Below are 19,060 nucleotides of genomic sequence, written 5' to 3'. Positions count from 1 at the left end.
CCATCCTCCGCCATCAACTCATGTTTCAGCATGATAATGCAGGGCCCCATGTCGCAAGGATCTGTACACAATTCCTGGAAGCTGAAAATGTCCCAGTTCTTCCACGGCCTGCATACTCAGACATTGCACCCTTTGAGCATGTGTGGGATGCTCTGGATCAACATGTACAACAGCGTGTTCCAGCTCCCACCAATATCCAGCAACTTTTCACAGCCATTGAAGAGGAGTGGGTCAACATTTTTACAGACCACAATCAACAGTCTGTTCAACTCTATGCGAAGGAGATGTGTCGCGCTGTATAAGGCAAATGGTGGTCACACCAGATACTGACTGGTTTTCTGATCCACGCCCAAATCGTTTATTTTAAGGTATCTGTGACCAACAGATGCATGTCTGTATTCCCAGTCATGTGAAATCCATAGATTAATATCTAATTAATTTATTTCAATGGACTTATTTCCCTATAAGAACTGTAACTCAGTAAAATCTATGAAATTGTTGCATGTTGAGATAAACAAAACATCTGGACTAGTGTCATACACCCAGAACGTCCAGTTTAGACATCAGGCACATTTTAATGTAACAGTCCAAGCCTTATGCGAGATTTGAAAACAGCAGGAGTATCCATGGTGACACAAGAGTCAATAGAACTGGATGAGCTAGCCACAATGGGCTTCCTGGTTCTTGAGCTAATATAAGAATTCAGATAAATGAGTACAATAGAAAAACTAACAATAACACTATGCTTATGAGCACATGTAGCAAAACTATAGCTTGATAAATGTAAAACTATTAATAGCATAGGTGGAGCTAACAACAGAGCTATCAATGGAAATTAAATTAACAGGCACAAAATTACTATTTACAATGCCCCCATCAACATGAAAAGTTGTGGCAGAATGATAGCAATGCTATTTAATGGCAGTAAATACCTTTGAGGAGCTTGATTTGATCAGTCAATGCATCAGCGCTGCCTTGTAGTGTTGAGACAGGATCCAGACACAGAAGTGATTAGGGTGGATCCCATCCTCCTTATAGAGCACTGTCTGCTTCCAAAAGGTGTCAAATTTGTCAACAAAAGTAGGTTGACTGATCGATCATCCATCTAGGGAACTGGAGGCTTTATGTGGGAAGAGCAGTCAAGACCAGTACGACCAACATTTCTTCCAAATAGGAAAACAGCAGAGATAAAATGCTGATTAAAATCATCACAGAAATGAATCACTTTGTCTGAGGTACAAAAAATACAATACACATGATTCTATCCATAGTGGAATCTGTGCCTGATGTGGACAGTGATGACAGCAGAGATCATGATGACCAGCCCCACAGACACCAGGATGATCTTCAGCATGCACGCAGACATGCTACCAGCAGGGGGAGACACTGGTTCACAACAAACAGACAATATGTTACAGTTCCTCTCACAGATTACACTTCCTCCTGTGTGAGATTAGTCTGGGGACAAGGTTACAGTTCTTCCATTAATAATACACAGAATGTACAAAACATTAAGAACACCTGCTCTTTCCGTGACATAGACTGACCAGGTGAATCCAGGTGAAAGCTACGATCCCTTATTGATGTCACTTGTTAAATCCACTTCAATCAGTGTAGATGAAGGGGAGGAGACAGGTTAAATAAGGATTTTTAAGGCTTGAGACAATTGAGATGTGCCATTCTGAGGGTGAATGGGCAAGACAGAACATTGAAGTGCCTTGGAACGGGGTACGGTAGTAGTGTGGTAGTAGTATGGTAGTAGTATGGTAGTAGTATGGTAGTAGTATGGTAATAGTATGGTAGTAGCATGGTAGTAGTATGGTAGTAGTATGGTAATAGTACGGTAGTAGTATGGTAGTAGTATGGTAGTAGTATGGTAGTAGTATGGTAATAGTATGGTAGTAGTATGGTAGTAGTATGGTAGTAGTATGGTAGTAGTATGGTAGTAGTATGGTAGTAGTATGGTAGTGGTATGGTAGTAGTATGGTAGTAGGTACCAGGCAATCCCACCGGGTTGTGTCAAGAACTGCAACGCTGCTGGGTGTTTCACGCTCAACAGTTTCCCGTGTGCATCTAGAATGGTCAACCAACCAAAGGACATCCAGCCAACTTAACACAACTGTGGAAAGCATTGGAGTCAATATGGGCCACCTTGTAGAGTCCATGCCCAAATTAACTGAGGCTTTTCTGAGGGGGAAAAGTGGGGGTGCAACTAAATTTTAGGAAGGTGTTCTTAATGTTTTGTGCACTCAGTGTATAACTAACATACAATATTGGAGATGTGCAGTGTGTGTGTGTGTGTGTGTGTGTGTGTGTGTGTGTGTGTGTGTCTTACCAGATTTCATTGGACAGAGTTTCACTATCTCCTTGGTGTCGTTGGCCCAGCTGACGTGGTTGCTGTGGTTACAGATGATGAAACTCCCTGCCACATAGACAGAGAGCAGGGGGACAGTGGAGGTATCAGCCCCTCTACTTTCTCCTCCCACCTGAGAGCAGGTGCTGCTGTTACAGCTGGAGGTGACAGAGGTTTTCTGGCCTCTGCAGGTCACAGTCACCTTACAGATGGCATTGATGGAGGAGACAGAGTCCACTGTCAGAACTGGTGGCTCAACTCTCTCTGAAAACAAATAGACAAACAGGGATAAATAGAGTTGTATGCCAGTAGAAAATGTTTGGTCAAGTAAAGTGCTACCAAACAACAGCAAGAAGAACAACAAATAACGAGGTTAAATCTACCTTGAACTACCAACACGTATGTAGCAACATTTCTGTCATTGAAACCAGACACTACTGCATCATAAAGTCCACTGTCTTCTTCCTGGAGGTTCTTCAGTAGCAGAGAGAAGTCTTCCTCACTACATTCAGCCCTACCTCGGTACCTTACAAAGGTAACTTTTGGGGGGTACTTTACAACATTGACTGATGTGTTAAACTTCCAGAATAGCACATCAACATCTTTCAGTTGAACATTTGTCTGGACATTCAGGCGAACATCCTGCCCCTTCAGCACAAACACAGAGGTCTCAGCACTGGGCTCTGAAATAAACACAGAGAATACTTCATGTGATGAAGAGGAAATGAAGAAGAGGAATCCATAATTCCACAAGTATTAATTAGGGTCCTGTGTTTTACACAATCAAGTGACATAGCAAGCTTTTATCCTGTATTTAAAGCCTTATACAGAAATGATAATTACACAGAAAATGAAAGCAACTATCTGAGGATGGTGCTAGATCTGACATAAAAATAAAAAGGGACAGTTTGATGAAAAAGCTTTAATTAAAAGGTTAAAATCCAGGTCATGTCACAAAACACATGGCCCTGAATCACATTATACTAGAGGAGAACAGGCTACTCTGGAGAATCATTCTTCTTTAATAAAGTTAGATCAAAGCTGAATGAATGAATGAATGTCTGTAGACTACTTTGAATCAACACTGTATAACTCAGGATGATCTAGATATGTCTGTAGACTACTTTGAATCAACACTATATAACTCAGGATGATCTAGATATGTCTGTAGACTACTTTGAATCAACACTGTATAACTCAGGATGATCTAGATATGTCTGTAGACTACTTTGAATCAACACTGTATAACTCAGGATGATCTAGATATGTCTGTAGACTACTTTGAATCAACACTGTATAACTCAGGATGATCTAGATATGTCTGTAGACTACTTTGAATCAACACTGTATAACTCAGGAAGATCTAGATATGTCTGTAGACTACTTTGAATCAACACTATATAACTCAGGATGATCTAGATATGTCTGTAGACTACTTTGAATCAACACTGTATAACTCAGGATGATCTAGATATGTCTGTAGACTACTTTGAATCAACACTGTATAACTCAGGAAGATCTAGATATGTCTGTAGACTACTTTGAATCAACACTATATAACTCAGGATGATCTAGATATGTCTGTAGACTACTGTGAATCAACACTATATAACTCAGGAAGATCTAGATATGTCTGTAGACTACTTTGACTCAACACTATATAACTCAGGATGATCTAGATATGTCTGTAGACTACTTTGAATCAACACTGTATAACTCAGGAAGATCTAGATATGTCTGTAGACTACTTTGAATCAACACTGTATAACTCAGGATGATCTAGATATGTCTGTAGACTACTTTGAATCAACACTGTATAACTCAGGATGATCTAGATATGTCTGTAGACTACTTTGAATCAACACTGTATAACTCAGGATGATCTAGATATGTCTGTAGACTACTTTGAATCAACACTGTATAACTCAGGAAGATCTAGATATGTCTGTAGACTACTTTGAATCAACACTATATAACTCAGGAAGATCTAGATATGTCTGTAGACTACTTTGAATCAACATTGTATAACTCAGGAAGATATAGATATGTCTGTAGGCTACTTTGAATCAACATTGTACAAATCAATAAGATCTAGAAATGCATATATATCTTAATTTATATCTTCTTGAGTTAATAACCTGCAGTGTTGTTTTGAATTATGTACAGTGAGCACATTTTAGAGCAGATGGTGTTGTTGAACTGTAGCATATCCTTCCTGTGTATCGTTGCAATCAAAGCACATATTTTAAATATTCTAAAGACAGGAGTAGCCCGTTTGTTGTTTTGCTTTCCCTTTTTGGCCACGGCCTTTTGGTCAATGTCTTAGTTTATGTTTATTTGTTTTGTTACGCTGGTGTTTGGGCGTTGGACGTTACCCTGTACTGGAGTTATTTTGTCGGGCGAAAGAATACCCGTTTAGTAAACAATACAAAGGATACGGAATCACAACCCCTGTCTCTGGTCTCTTAATTTTGCGCCTCCCGTCTGTGTTTCGGACAAGCTGATCCGTTCACATATGTTAATATGTTTGGTTGTGTAGAATACTATCATTATGTGATCTTGCAGACATTGATTCAGCTTTGATCTGATTTTATAAAAATTCTCCTGAGTAGCCTGTTCTGTACGAGTAGAGGAGAGACCGTGTACAAAGTAGAGAATACGAGTTCCATTCTCCTGAGTAGCCTGTTCTGTACGAGTAGAGGAGAGACCGTGTACAAAGTAGAGAATACGAGTTCCATTCTCCTGAGTAGCCTGTTCTGTACGAGTAGAGGAGAGACCGTGTACAAAGTAGAGAATACGAGTTCCATTCTCCTGAGTAGCCTGTTATGTACGAGTAGAGGAGAGACCGTGTACAAAGTAGAGAATACGAGTTCCATTCTCCTGAGTAGCCTGTTATGTACGAGTAGAGCAGAGACCGTGTACAAAGTAAAGAATCCTGCAGATGCACAGAAGCTTCGGAACTGTGGCTGTAGTCTTTAAAGAAACAGTCTTAATTGTCAAAAAATGGTGCCTTGGCTTTAACTTCAGTTTTAGTTATATTCTGTCATTTCATAAAAATGCCAGAATTCCTCTCAGATAATAGTAATTACAATATGGATGAATCAGAAGCAGTCCAATATTTTTCCATCAGTATGTCTTTATTTACCATTGTATTGCTGCTCTTTATGAGGCTCAGACAACAGAACCTGAGAGAAACACAAAAGCCTACCTGATGATGCTATGCAGGTCAGCAATCCAACCCCTAAAAGGAGAGACATGGTGTTGAGATGGTGCTCCAATGAATATGATAGATAGGTAGACGGACGGACAGACAGAATAACATGTGAAATGTTTGCTTGCGTCTGTTTCCTGTTGAGCAACTGCTATTTTCTGGCTCAACCCACACTGACAGCAATAACACCAGCAGGATAGGTGTGGTTCATGATGCTTAATGAACTTTTAACTAAAATTGAGCCTGTGTTTATGATCATCTCCCCAACAGAGAAATTCAATTAATTTACAGTACATTTCTGTATTACAGTTTTTCTCAGTCGCTTAGATCAAAAGTGCAATTCTTGATACTACTTGTACAATCTCCAAATAATCTAGTCACTTGTGCACATCATTAAAGCAATTTCTTATTCCTTTGAACAAATTGCAATTGATAATGTACAAGTGTCAGCTTTTTCCACATTATCAATTGCTCATGTCTAGTTGATCAAAATATAGTAGATGGTTCTCTGTTGAATAGTCTTACCCCTCAAAACATCTAGGCATTAGTTCCTTGCATAAGCCTTTACATGCACAATTGTTGAACTATTTGTCATAAACTGTCAAGCATAGTTTTACACATTTCTATTAGACCTTTTGTACAAAAACATGAATTGATGAATCGTGCAGGTGAAATTGACCCTCACTCATGAAGGAATGTAAAGTGTTAGTTCAACCAACAATCAACCAGTTGTCTAAATTGCTCAAAGGTGCATCTCATGAAGAATCAATTGGCAAGCATATATAGACAGACCACAACACAGAGTTGCAATTTTCCAATAATGGATGGACCAGGAAACGAACAGGGTCAACAGCCAAGAGGAGGAAGAAGAGGAACAAGGATGCGTGGTGGAAGGCAAAACAGAGGAAGAGGCAGAAGAGGACATCCACTATTGTAGACCATGTTGTCAATCATGGCCTTACAATGGCTGAGGCGGGTCGAAGGGTGCAGCCGAATATTGGGAGATCAACCGTGTCCTCAATAGTTAAAACGTTTAGAAGAGAGAACAGGTCTGTCCACCAATGTACAGTGCACTGTTACTGTATATTAGCAGTATACTGTATACGTCCTACAATGCTTCATATTACAGTAGTCCACTTGTATTTCACAGCATACAGAAATATACTCTATACAGATACATACTGCACCTTACATGCACCCACCTGTATGTTTTACAGTAAAATGTGTGTTCGCATAGTTTTTGTCTATGTGAAAGTGTGTGATGCATCACTACATTTTTCCTACATAGGACTGCAAGATTACCTCAAACTGGTGGCAGAGGACGCCTTTTCACACCTCAACAGGAGGAGGCTATTTGCACCATGGTCCGAGCAAACAATGCCATGAGACTCAGGGAAATACAAAGGACCATTATAGAAGACAACGATGTCTTTGAAAACATCCATACGGTTAGCATCTCAACCATCGACAGGGTGCTGCATAGAAACCAGATGAGTATGAAACAGCTGTACCGTGTACCATTCCAAAGGAATGAGGACAGAGTTAAGGAGCTACGGTACCAGTATGTACAGGTAAAACATATATCTATGTAACTACTTTACAGCAACATTTTATAGTGATACATAGTACAGTAAGCATTAACTGCACACATGTCCATTGCTGTGGAAGGAACATGCAATATATGTACATTTTATGTCACTTTTCCTTACCAAAACAAATTCAACTGTGTGTTCTGGGATATAGCGTATAATGGAGTTGGAATCAAGAGAACCCTCTCACAACTTTGTATAGGTGGATGAGGCTGGCTTCAACCTGACCAAATGCAGAAGGCGGGGTCGGAATATCATCGGTCACAGAGCTACTGTGGATTTGCCAGGCCAACGGGGAGGAAATATCACCATGTGTGCTGCTATTTCGGAGCATGGTGTCCTAACCCACATCCCCCTTATAGGGCCATACAACACCCAGCATCTACTCAACTTTTTAGAGACTCTCTACAGGGCTCGCATCCCTGATGATGAGAGGGGTCTGTTTAGAGAGGATTTGCCAAAGTATGTGGTCATTTGTGATAATGTGAGTTTCCATCGATCAAACATCATAAGGCAATGGTTTGTGACCCACCCGAGGATGCTCATAGAATTCCTCCCACCTTATTCACCATTCCTTAACCCAATTGAGGAGTTATTTTCAGCATGGAGGTGGAAGGTGTACGATCGTCAGCCACACACACAGATGACCCTGCTGGCTGCAATGGATGCAGCATGTGAGGACATCACAGTAGACGCCTGCAGAGGATGGATAAGGCATTCCAAAAGATTCTTTCCACGTTGCATTGGAAGGGAAAATATCCGGTGTGATGTGGATGAGAATATGTGGGCCGACAGACAGGAACGTCTGGATGTGTAGAGACAGCACAACAGTGCTGCGGGCAAAGTTGTGCCTTAGGGGTGGTTTCCTGTGTTTCTTTCTAATTAATTAATTTTTCCTTTGTGCCCCTTGGGTTGTCCAGTCTCTTTCAATCAATAACCCACATACAGTAATATGTAAATAGTACTGTTGAAATTGATATATGCCATAGAAGTGCAGTCTTGTGCATTTTCAATACAGTAACTGTCATCCAAACTGTAGCCTAAGTTTACATCAGGTAATACTGTCAAAGTACACAGTTACATTGACAACATGCCTAAACATTTTGACGACCTTGTTCGTGAACAATGACTCAATGACTTATCATTCTGATGACACTGACATGATCATTGGCATGAATATTTACTTTTGAGAGATGTACTAAGGATTTTTAGTGACTGACTAGCTTTAGAAACATATCTATTGTATATTGCAGTTTGTACAAATTGTTCTGAGAAATGTACTTATTATTTTGCACATGTTAGGGATGATGTGAAAAATGCACTTATTATTTTGCACATGTTAGGGATGATGTGAAAAATGCACTTATTATTTTGCACGTTAGGGATGATGTGAAAAATGCACTTATTATTTTGCACATGTTAGGGATGATGTGAAAAATGCACTTATTATTTTGCACATGTTAGGGATGATGTGAAAAATGCACTTATTATTTTGCACATGTTAGGGATGAAGTGAAAAATGCACCAAAGCGACTGAGAAACTGTAAATAAGATGAAACAGTAGAAAACTATAGATTCAGAGATCAACAACATTTGAGCCGTGTATGTTTAGGCTTTTTCTGCAAGTGTTCATCTAAGTATTACTGAACAAAAAAACATAGTGACTAAAGAATAACAGTTGTTCTTATGGATTATCGGGTCAAAAGGTCCACAGTATATTACAAGGTGTGTGACACCCCTCCCTCCTCTCAAGGGGCTGGTAATTGGGAAGTTGCTTATACAGTAGGTGCTGATCTTGGGTCAGTTTTTCCCTCACTAATAGTTAAGGTTATGATTGTGGGAGGGGAAGCTGATCCTAGATCTGTACCTAAGTGAAACTTCACCCTACACTCAGTGGGGTGAAGGAGAAGCGCTCTGTACTGGTATTAGAAGCTGTGGTCTTTCACTCTGAATCCAGTAACCAGCTCCAGTACCTAGTTCAACAACTAACAGTATCAGGTGACTGAACACTTCCATCTTCAGAAATTAAACATTTCTTTCTGCTGTTCTGTTCTGCCTCACTGACTGTCATCCTGGAACCACGTACAGTAACATTTAAATGTTGTTTTCTGTCTTCTTAGGTTGTGTTACAACATGAAACCTGTAGTTCACAACTTGAAAGATACATTGAATAGTAAACATGTATCTAAGGTGAGCCAGAACATTTTTGATTGGTTTGACTACCTGTCAGGTGAGTCATTAGAGGACATTGGCTATTATAGTAAATAAAGAAACTGGTAAATATCAGCACATCATTATCAAAGTTTAGGCATTTATGACACAGGCAACATCCTAGAGGAGAACCTGGAAACTGGGAGACAAATTCCCCTTTCAGCAGGACAAAAAAACAAAATAAAATGTAATTTTATTGGTTACATACACGTGTTGAGCAGACGTTATTGCGAGTGTAGAGAAATGCCTGTGTTTCGATCTCTGACAGTGCAGTAATATCTCACATGTAATATCTAAGAATGTCACAACATACAGTTGAAGTCAGAAGTTTACATACACTTAGGTTGGAGTCATTAAAACTAGTTTTTCAACCACTCCACAAGTTCCTTCTTAACAAACTAACATTTTGACAAGTCGGATAAGACATCGACTTTGTGCATGACACAAGTATTTTTGCCAACAATTGTTTACAGACAGATTATTTCACTTATAATTCACTGTATCACAATTCCAGTGGGTCAGAAGTTTACATACACTAAGTTGACTGTGCCTTTAAACAGCTTGGAAAATTCCAGAAAATTATGTCATGGCTTTAGAAGCTTCTGATAGGCTAATTGACATTATTTGAGTCAATTGGAGGTGAACCTGTGGATGTATTTCAAGGCCTACCTTCAAACTCAGTGCCTCTTTGATTGACATCATGGGAAAATCAAAAGAATCAGACAAGACCTCAGAAAAAAACTTGGAGACCTGCACAAGTCTGGTTCATCCTTGGGAGCAATTTCCAAACACCTGAAGGTACCATGTTCATCTGTACAAACAATAGTACGCAAGTATAAACACCATGGGACCATGCAGCCGTCAAACCGCTCAGGAAGGAGAAGCGTTCTGTCTCCTAGAGATGAACGTACTTTGGTGCGAAAAGTGCAAATCAATCCCAGAACAACAGCAAAGGACCTTGTGAAGATGCTGGAGGAAACGTGTAAAAATATAATCAATCTTTAGGATGTTTTTATCATAAATCTTCAATAATATTCCAACCGGACAATTCCTTTGTCATTAGAAACTAAAGGGAATGGAGATCGTGCTCAAGGCTACGCGCATGTCTAAACTAAAGGCTTTCTGCCAGACCCCTGGTTAAAACAGCTCTTATTCGCTCCCCTTTCACAGTAGAAGCCTGAAACAATGTTCTAAAGACTGTTGACATCTAGTGGAATTCTTCGGAATTGCAATCTGACCCCATTTACACTGTATATTGGATAGGCAATCACTTGAAAAACTACCAACCTCAGATTTCCCAGAACCTGGTTGGATTTTTCTCAGGTTATACTCACATACATTGTTTTAACAGTTTTGGAAACTTTAGAGTGTTTTATATCCAAATCTACTAATTATATGCATATTCTAGCTTCTGGAGTGAATTTTCCTGAGAGGACGAGTTAAGGTTTTAACTTAAGGCTTATTGTTAAGGCTAGGGCTGATTTCAAGGTTTTTACTGCTAATCGACAAAGCATTACATGGGCTTGCTCCTACCTATCTCTCTGATTTAGTCCTGCTGTACATTCCTACACGCACGCTATGGTCACAAGACGCAGGCCTCCTTATTGTCCCTAGAATTTCTAAGCAAACAGCTGGAGGCAGGGCTTTCTCCTGTAGAGCTCCATTTTTGTGGAATGTTCTGCCTATTCATGTGAGAGGCAGACTCGGTCTAGTCCTTTATGTCTTTACTGAAGTGTAACCTCTTCAGTAGAGTAACCTCTTCAGTAGAGTAACCTCTTCAGTAGAGTAATCTCTTCAGTAGGTCCTATGATTGAGTGCAGTCTGGCCCAGGGGTGAGAAGGTGAACGGCAAGTCACTAGAGCGAAGTGCCACCCTTGCTGTCTCTGCCTGGCCGGCTCCCCTCTCTCCACTGGGATTCTCTACCTGGCCGGCTCCCCTCTCTCCACTGGGATTCTCTGCCTGGCCAGCTCCCCTCTCTCCACTGGGATTCTCTGCCTCTCACCCTATTATACGGGCTGAGTCACTGGCTTACTAGTACTCTCCCATGCCGTCCCTAGGAGGGGTGCATCACGTCGTGCCAGACTTTTTCCCCCTCTATTCTCGACTTGAGTGGGTTGAGTCACTGACGTGATCTTCCTGTCCGGTTTTGCACCCCCTCGTGCTCGTGCAGTGGAGGAGATCTTCGTGGAATATACTCAGCCTTGTCTCAGTGTAGTGAGTTGGTCTGTTGAGTGGTGTGGGGGCTTTGCTTTGGAAAAAATGGATCGGGATATATCCTGCATGGTTGTCTCCATCCGGGGGTATCGTCGGACATTCCCCGACCCCCCCCCCCCCTCTGTCTCTGCCTCCAGTATCTGTGCTGCAATAGTCTATGTGCTGGAGGATAGGATCAGTCTGTCCTTTCTAGTGTAATTATCCTGTCTTATGTCACGGACCAGGATGTCTTGCTCCCAGGCAGACTAAATAACTTTTTTGCCCGCTTTGAGGACAATACAGTGCCACTGACACGGCCTGCAACGAAAACATGCGGTCTCTCCTTCACTGCAGCCGAGGTGAGTAAGACATTTAAACGTGTTAACCCTCGCAAGGCTGCAGGCCCAGATGGCATCCCCAGCCGCGCCCTCAGAGCATGCGCAGACCAGCTGGCCGGTGTGTTTACGGACATATTCAATCAATCCCTATACCAGTCTGCTGTTCCCACATGCTTCAAGAGGGCCACCATTGTTCCTGTTCCCAAGAAAGCTAAGGTAACTGAGCTAAATGACTACCGCCCCGTAGCACTCACATCCGTCATCATGAAGTGCTTTGAGAGACTAGTCAAGGACCATATCACCTCCACCCTACCTGACACCCTAGACCCACTCCAATTTGCTTACCGCCCAAATAGGTCCACAGACGATGCAATCTCAACCACACTGCACACTGCCCTAACCCATCTGGACAAGAGGAATACCTATGTGAGAATGCTGTTCATCGACTACAGCTCGGCATTCAACACCATAGTACCCTCCAAGCTCGTCACCAAGCTCGAGACCCTGGGTCTCGACCCCGCCCTGTGCAACTGGGTACTGGACTTCCTGACGGGCCGCCCCCAGGTGGTGAGGGTAGGCAACAACATCTCCTCCCCGCTGATCCTCAACACTGGGGCCCCACAAGGTTGCGTTCTGAGCCCTCTCCTGTACTCCCTGTTCACCCACGACTGCGTGGCCACGCACGCCTCCAACTCAATCATCAAGTTTGCGGACGACACAACAGTGGTAGGCTTGATTACCAACAACGATGAGACGGCCTACAGGGAGGAGGTGAGGGCCCTCGGAGTGTGGTGTCAGGAAAACAACCTCACACTCAACGTCAACAAAACTAAGGAGATGATTGTGGACTTCAGGAAACAGCAGAGGGAACACCCCCCTATCCACATCGATGGAACAGTAGTGGAGAGGGTAGCAAGTTTTAAGTTCCTCGGCATACACATCACAGACAAACTGAATTGGTCCACTCACACAGACAGCATCGTGAAGAAGGCGCAGCAGCGCCTCTTCAACCTCAGGAGGCTGAAGAAATTCGGCTTGTCACCAAAAGCACTCACAAACTTCTACAGATGCACAATCGAGAGCATCCTGGCGGGCTGTATCACCGCCTGGTATGGCAACTGCACCGCCCTCAACCGTAAGGCTCTCCAGAGGGTAGTGAGGTCTGCACAACGCATCACCGGGGGCAAACTACCTGCCCTCCAGGACACCTACACCACCCGATGTCACAGGAAGGCCATAAAGATCATCAAGGACATCAACCACCCGAGCCACTGCCTGTTCACCCCGCTATCATCCAGAAGGCGAGGTCAGTACAGGTGCATCAAAGCTGGGACCGAGAGACTGAAAAACAGCTTCTATCTCAAGGCCATCAGACTGTTAAACAGCCACCACTAACACTGAGTGGCTGCTGCCAACACACTGACACTGACTCAACTCCAGCCACTTTAATAATGGGAATTGATGGGAAATGATGTAAATATATCACTAGCCACTTTAAACAATGCTACCTTATATAAATGTTACTTACCCTACATTATTCATCTCATACGCATACGTATATACTGTACTCTATATCATCGACGGTATCCTTATGTAATACATGTATCACTAGCCACTTTATACTATACTATGCCACTTTGTTTACATACTCATCTCATTTGTACATACTGTACCCGATACCATCTACTGTATCTTGCCTATGCTGCTCTGTACCATCACTCATTCATATATCCTTATGTACATATTCTTTATCCCCTTACACTGTGTACAAGACAGTAGTTTTGGAATTGTTAGTTAGATTACTTGTTATTACTGCATTGTCGGAACTAGAAGCACAAGCATTTCGCTACACTCGCATTAACATCTGCTAACCATGTGTATGTGACAAATAAAATTTGATTTGATTTGATTTGATTTGATTTATGTGATTTACTGTGTATAGTATGCTCCCCCAATTTTCCCATCTCTCTCTCTCTCTCCTCCCGGAGTACTTGAGCCCTATGACCTCGCCTCAGGACTACCTGGCCTGAAGACTCCTGCCTGTCCACGTCACCAGTCCACCTGGTCGTGCTGCTGATCCAGTTTCTGCTGTTCTGTCTGAGGCTATGGATCCCTGACCTCTTCACCAGACGTGCTACCTTGTCCCGGACCTGCTGTTTTCGACTCGCTCTCTCTCTCTCTTCCTAGGTTCATGCCTTTTTAGGGAGTTTTTCCTAGACATCATGCTTCTACATCTGCATTGCTTGCTGTTTTGGAGTTTTAGGTTGGGTTTCTGTATAAGAACTTTGTGACATCTGCTGATGTATAAAAGGGGTTCATAAATGCATTTGATTGATTTATTAATTGGAAGTAACTTAAGTTCCTTTTCAAAAGTTTTATTTGATAACAGTTGGGTAACATTATTTACTTAATTTAATATATGTATTTTTCAACTAATGTTGATTTTACATGTTGATGTTGTGTCTTAATGATCTTCCGATATGCGATCGACTGCAGTGCTCTTTACATTCAGTGTTTCTGGGTTTTTGTTTAGTGAATTTGTCTGTGTGGTCCTTTGAGCCCTGATCAAAAGTAGTGCACTATGTAGGGAATAGGGTTCTATAGGGTCCTGGTCTATAGTAGTGCACTATATAGGGAATAGGGTTCTATAGGGTCCTGGTCTATAGTGGTGCACTATGTAGGGAATAGGGTTCAATAGGGTCCTGGTCTATAGTAGTGCACTATGTAGGTACTAAAAGGCCATGTGGGACGTAGTCATGGTTCTCAGAACCCCTGCCTGGCCTGCACACTGTCCTCATCATAATATGTTCATTTGGGTTGAGTTGCTTTACATAACATACCATTGACATTTATGTCACACTATGTACTGTAACTCTGATAGGGAGGGACTCTTATGTAACCCTACGGTGTGTACTGTAACTCTGACGGGGGAGTGATGCCAGAGAGAGAGGTGGAGAGATGCCCCAATGACTCTGTAGGCAGGACAGACCTGCACAAACTCAGTTTGTACAACTGATGTACAACACACTTGACACAATGTTTGTAACAACAGTACATTTTTGGACACAAACAACAAAGTTTTTCTGCACAAAATTATTGACACAACCATTGTTCTTTGTCGACTTTCCACTAAGCTTGTGTCATTGTTCACCAAAGTCGTTGTAGCTCAGTTGTACAACTTGAGTGTGTACGGCGCAGCAGTGATGGATGGTTTATGGGAAGTGGACGAGTCACGTGTCACCATTAGCAGTGTTTGTGGTGTAGCACTTAACAGAAAATACCCTTGAGATTGAAATAGCATTTCCTCAAAAATACCCATGTACATTGCCTTCTGAAAGTATTCTGACCACTTGACTCTTTCAACATTTTAAAAAATCTACACACAATACCCCATAACCACAAAGAGAAAACAGGTTTTTAGAAATGTTAGCAAATATATAAAAAATAACAAAGAGACACTTTGCTTTGTGACTCAAAATTGAGCTCAGGTGCATCCTGTTTCCTTTGGTAATCATTGAGAGGTTTCTACTACTTGATTGGAGTCCACCTGTGGTAAATTCAATTGTTTTGACATAATTTGAAAATGCACACACCTGTCTATATAAGGTCCCACAGTTGACAGTGCATGTCAGAGCTAAAAACAAGCTGTGAGGTTAAAGGAATTGCCCTTGTAGAGCTCTGATATAGGACACAAACCTGAGGAAGAGTACAAAAACATTTCTGCAGCATTGAAGGTCCCCAAGAACTCATTGGCCTCCATCATTCTTAAATGGAAGAAGTTTGGAACCACCAAGACTCTTTCTAGAGCTGGCCACCCTGTCAAACTGAGCAATCAGGGGAGATGGATATGACCAAGAACCCGGTAATCACTCTGATAGAGCTCCGGAGTTCCTCAGAGGAGAAGGGAGAATATTCCAGAAGGACAACAATCTCTACAGCACTCCACCAATCAAGCCTTTATGGTAGAGTAGCCAGACGGAAGCCACTCCTCAGTAAAAGGCACATGACAGCCCACTTGGAGTTTGACAAATGGCACCTAAAGACTCTGACCATGGGAAACAAGATTCTCTGTTGTATTCGGTGCAACTGAAAATAAACTTTAATTTGTTTTGAACCCAAGGTGGAACTCTTTGGCCTGAATGCCAAGCGTCACACCTGGAGGAAACCTGGCATGGTGAAGCATGGTAGTGGTGGCAGTATCATGCTGTGGGGACTGGGAGACTAGTCAGGATCGAGGGAAAGATGAACAGACCAAATTCCAGTGAGATCCTTGACGATAGCCTTCTCCGCTCAGGACCTCAGATTGTGGCGAAGGTTCACCTTCCAACAGAACAACGACCCTAAGCACACAGCCAAAACAACACCAGATTGGCTTGGAGACAAGTCTTTGGATGTCCTTGAGTGGCCCAGCCAGAGCCTGGACTTGATTCTGATCGAATATGTCTGGAGAGACCTGGAAATAGCTCTGCGGCAACTCTCCCCATCCAACCTGGCAGAGTTTGAGACTATCTGCAGAGATGTCAACATCCAGCGCCAACAGAGATGGCCACCTCTCTTCACGTTCCTAGGAAACTAGGCAGTATTGTTTTTTTTACGTGTTATTTCTTACATTGTTACCCCAGGAAATATTAGGTTTTATTACATACAGTCTGGAAGTACTATTGGATATAAGAGCAACGCCAACATTACGAGCAGGAATACGACTTTCCCGAAGCGGATCCTCTGTTTGGTCCACCACCCAGGACAATGGATCGGATCCCAGCCGGCGACCCTAAACAACGACGCCGCAGAAGGGGCAGACAGAGCGGTCTTCTGGTCAAGCTCCGTAGACGGGCACATCGCGCACCACTCCCTACCATACTACTCGCCAATGTCCAGTCTCTTGACAACAAGGTAGACAAAATCCGAAACTTGCCTTCCAGAGAGACACAAACATCTCTCTGGTAAGAAGAAGGGCGGGGGTGTATACCTTATGATTAACGAGACATGGTGTGATCATAACAACATACAGGAACTCAAGTCCTTTTGTTCACCTGACCTAGAATTCTTTACAATCAAATGCCACATTATCTACCAAGAGAATTCTCTTCAGTCATACTCACAGTCGTGTATATCCCGCCCCAATCAGACACATCGACGGCCCTGAAAGAACTTCATTTGACTCTATGTAAACTGGAAACCACATATCCTGAGGCTGCATTTATTGTAGCTGAGGATTTTAACAAGGCTAATCTGAAAACAAGGCTCCAATAATTTTATCGGCATATAGAATGCGCAACCCTGGCTGGCAAAACCCTAGATCATTGTTATTCTAACTTCCGCCAATGCATATAAAGCCCTCCCCTCCCTCCTTTCAGAAAATCTGACCACGACTCCATTTTGTTACTCCCAGCCTATAGACAGAAACTAAAACAGGATGTGCCTGTGCTCAGGTCTGTTCAACGCTGGTCCGACCAATCGGACGCTTCAAGATTGCTTTGATAACGTGGACTGGGATATGTCCCGAATAGCGTCGGATAATAACATTGATTTGGTGAGCGAGTTTATTAGCAAGTGCATCGTTGATGTTGTACCCACATCGTCTATTAAAACATTCCCCAACCAGAAACCATGGATTGATGGCAGCATTCGCGCAAAACTGAAAGCGCGAACCACGGCTTTTAATCAGGGCAAAATGACCGTAAACATGACCGAATACAAACTGTGTAGCTATTCCCTCCGCAAGGCAATTAAACAAGCTAAGTGTTAGTGTAGAGACGCAATTCAACGGCTCAGACACGAGAGGTATGTGAAAGGGTCTACAGTCAATCACGGACTACAAAAGGAAAACCAGCCCCGTCGCGGACCACGATGTTTTGCCTCCAGACAAACTAAACAATTTCTTTGCTCGCTTTGAGGACAACACAGGGCCACTGACACGGCCCCCTACCAAAACCTGCGGGCTCTCCTTCACTGCAGCCAACGTGAGTAAAACATTTAAAAGTGTTAACCCTTGCAAGGCTGCCGGCCCAGAAGGCATCCCCAGCCACGTCATCAGAGCATGTGCAGACCAGCTGGCTGGTGTGTTTACGGACATATTCAATCAAACCTCATCCCAGTCAGCTGTTCCCACATGCTTCAAGAGGGCCACCATTGTTCCAGTTCCCAAGAAAGCGAAGGTATCTGAGCTAAATGACTATCGATCCTCAACACTGGGGCCCCATAAGGGTGCGTTTTCAGCCCTCTCCTGTACTCCCTGTTCACCAATGACTGTGTGGCCATGCACGAGTCCAACTCAATCATCAAGTTTGCAGATGACACTACAGTGGTAGGATTGATTACCAACAACGACGAGACGGCCTACAGGGAGGAGGTGAGGGCACTCAGAGGGTGGTGTCAGGAAAACAACCTCCCACTCAATCTCAACAAAACAAAGGAGATGATTGTGGACTTCAGGAAACAGCAGAGGGAGCAACCCCCTATCCACATCGACGGGACAGTAGTAGAGAAGGTGGAAAGTTTTAAGTTCCTCTGCGTACACATCATGAACAAACTGAAATTGTCCACCCACACAGACAGTGTGGTGAAGAAGGTGCAGCAGCGCCTCTTCAACCTCAGGAGGCTGAAGAAATTCGGCTCGTCACCAAAAACACTCACAAACTTTTACAGATGCACAATCGAGAGCATCCTGTCGGGCTGTATCACCACCTGGTACGGCAACTGCTCCACCCACATTCGTAAGGCTCTCCAGAGGGTAGTGAGGTCTCTACAACGCATCACCGGGGGGCAAACTACCTGCCCTCCAGGACATCAACACCACCCGATGTCACAGTAAGGACAAAAATATTGTCAAGGACAACAACCACCCGAGCCACTGCCTGTTCACCCCGCTATCATCCAGAAGGCGAGGTCAGTACAGGTGCATCAAAGCTGGGACAGAGAGACTTAAAAACAGCTTCTATCTCAAGGCCATCAGACTGTTAAACAGCCATCACTAACATTGAGTGGCTGCTGCCAACATACTGACTCATCTCTAGCCACTTTAATAATGAAAAAATGCATGTAATAAATGTATCACGAGCAACTTTAAACAATGCCACTTTATATAATGTTTACATTCCCTACATTATTTATCTCATATGTACACCTCTGTATATACTGTACTCTATACCATCTACTGCATCTT

The 19,060-nt window shown here is 42.8% G+C and overlaps 1 long non-coding RNA gene across 1 annotated transcript; it reads right to left on the bottom strand.

Moving 5' to 3' along the window:
• Positions 1–1,211: 1,211 nt before the first annotated feature.
• LOC110530760 (uncharacterized) lies at positions 1,212–5,724 on the bottom strand. Its single transcript, XR_016482674.1, has 4 exons — positions 5,562–5,724; positions 2,737–3,036; positions 2,336–2,617; positions 1,212–1,386 (listed from the first exon to the last, which is right to left on the bottom strand). It is a non-coding gene; the product is annotated as an uncharacterized LOC110530760 (long non-coding RNA).
• Positions 5,725–19,060: the final 13,336 nt, after the last annotated feature.

This window comes from Oncorhynchus mykiss, chromosome 8 (assembly GCF_057628025.1).
Source record: "Oncorhynchus mykiss isolate SJ-2025 chromosome 8, ASM5762802v1, whole genome shotgun sequence".
NCBI lineage: Eukaryota > Metazoa > Chordata > Actinopteri > Salmoniformes > Salmonidae > Oncorhynchus > Oncorhynchus mykiss.
This window is presented reverse-complemented; position numbering and strand designations above follow the sequence as displayed.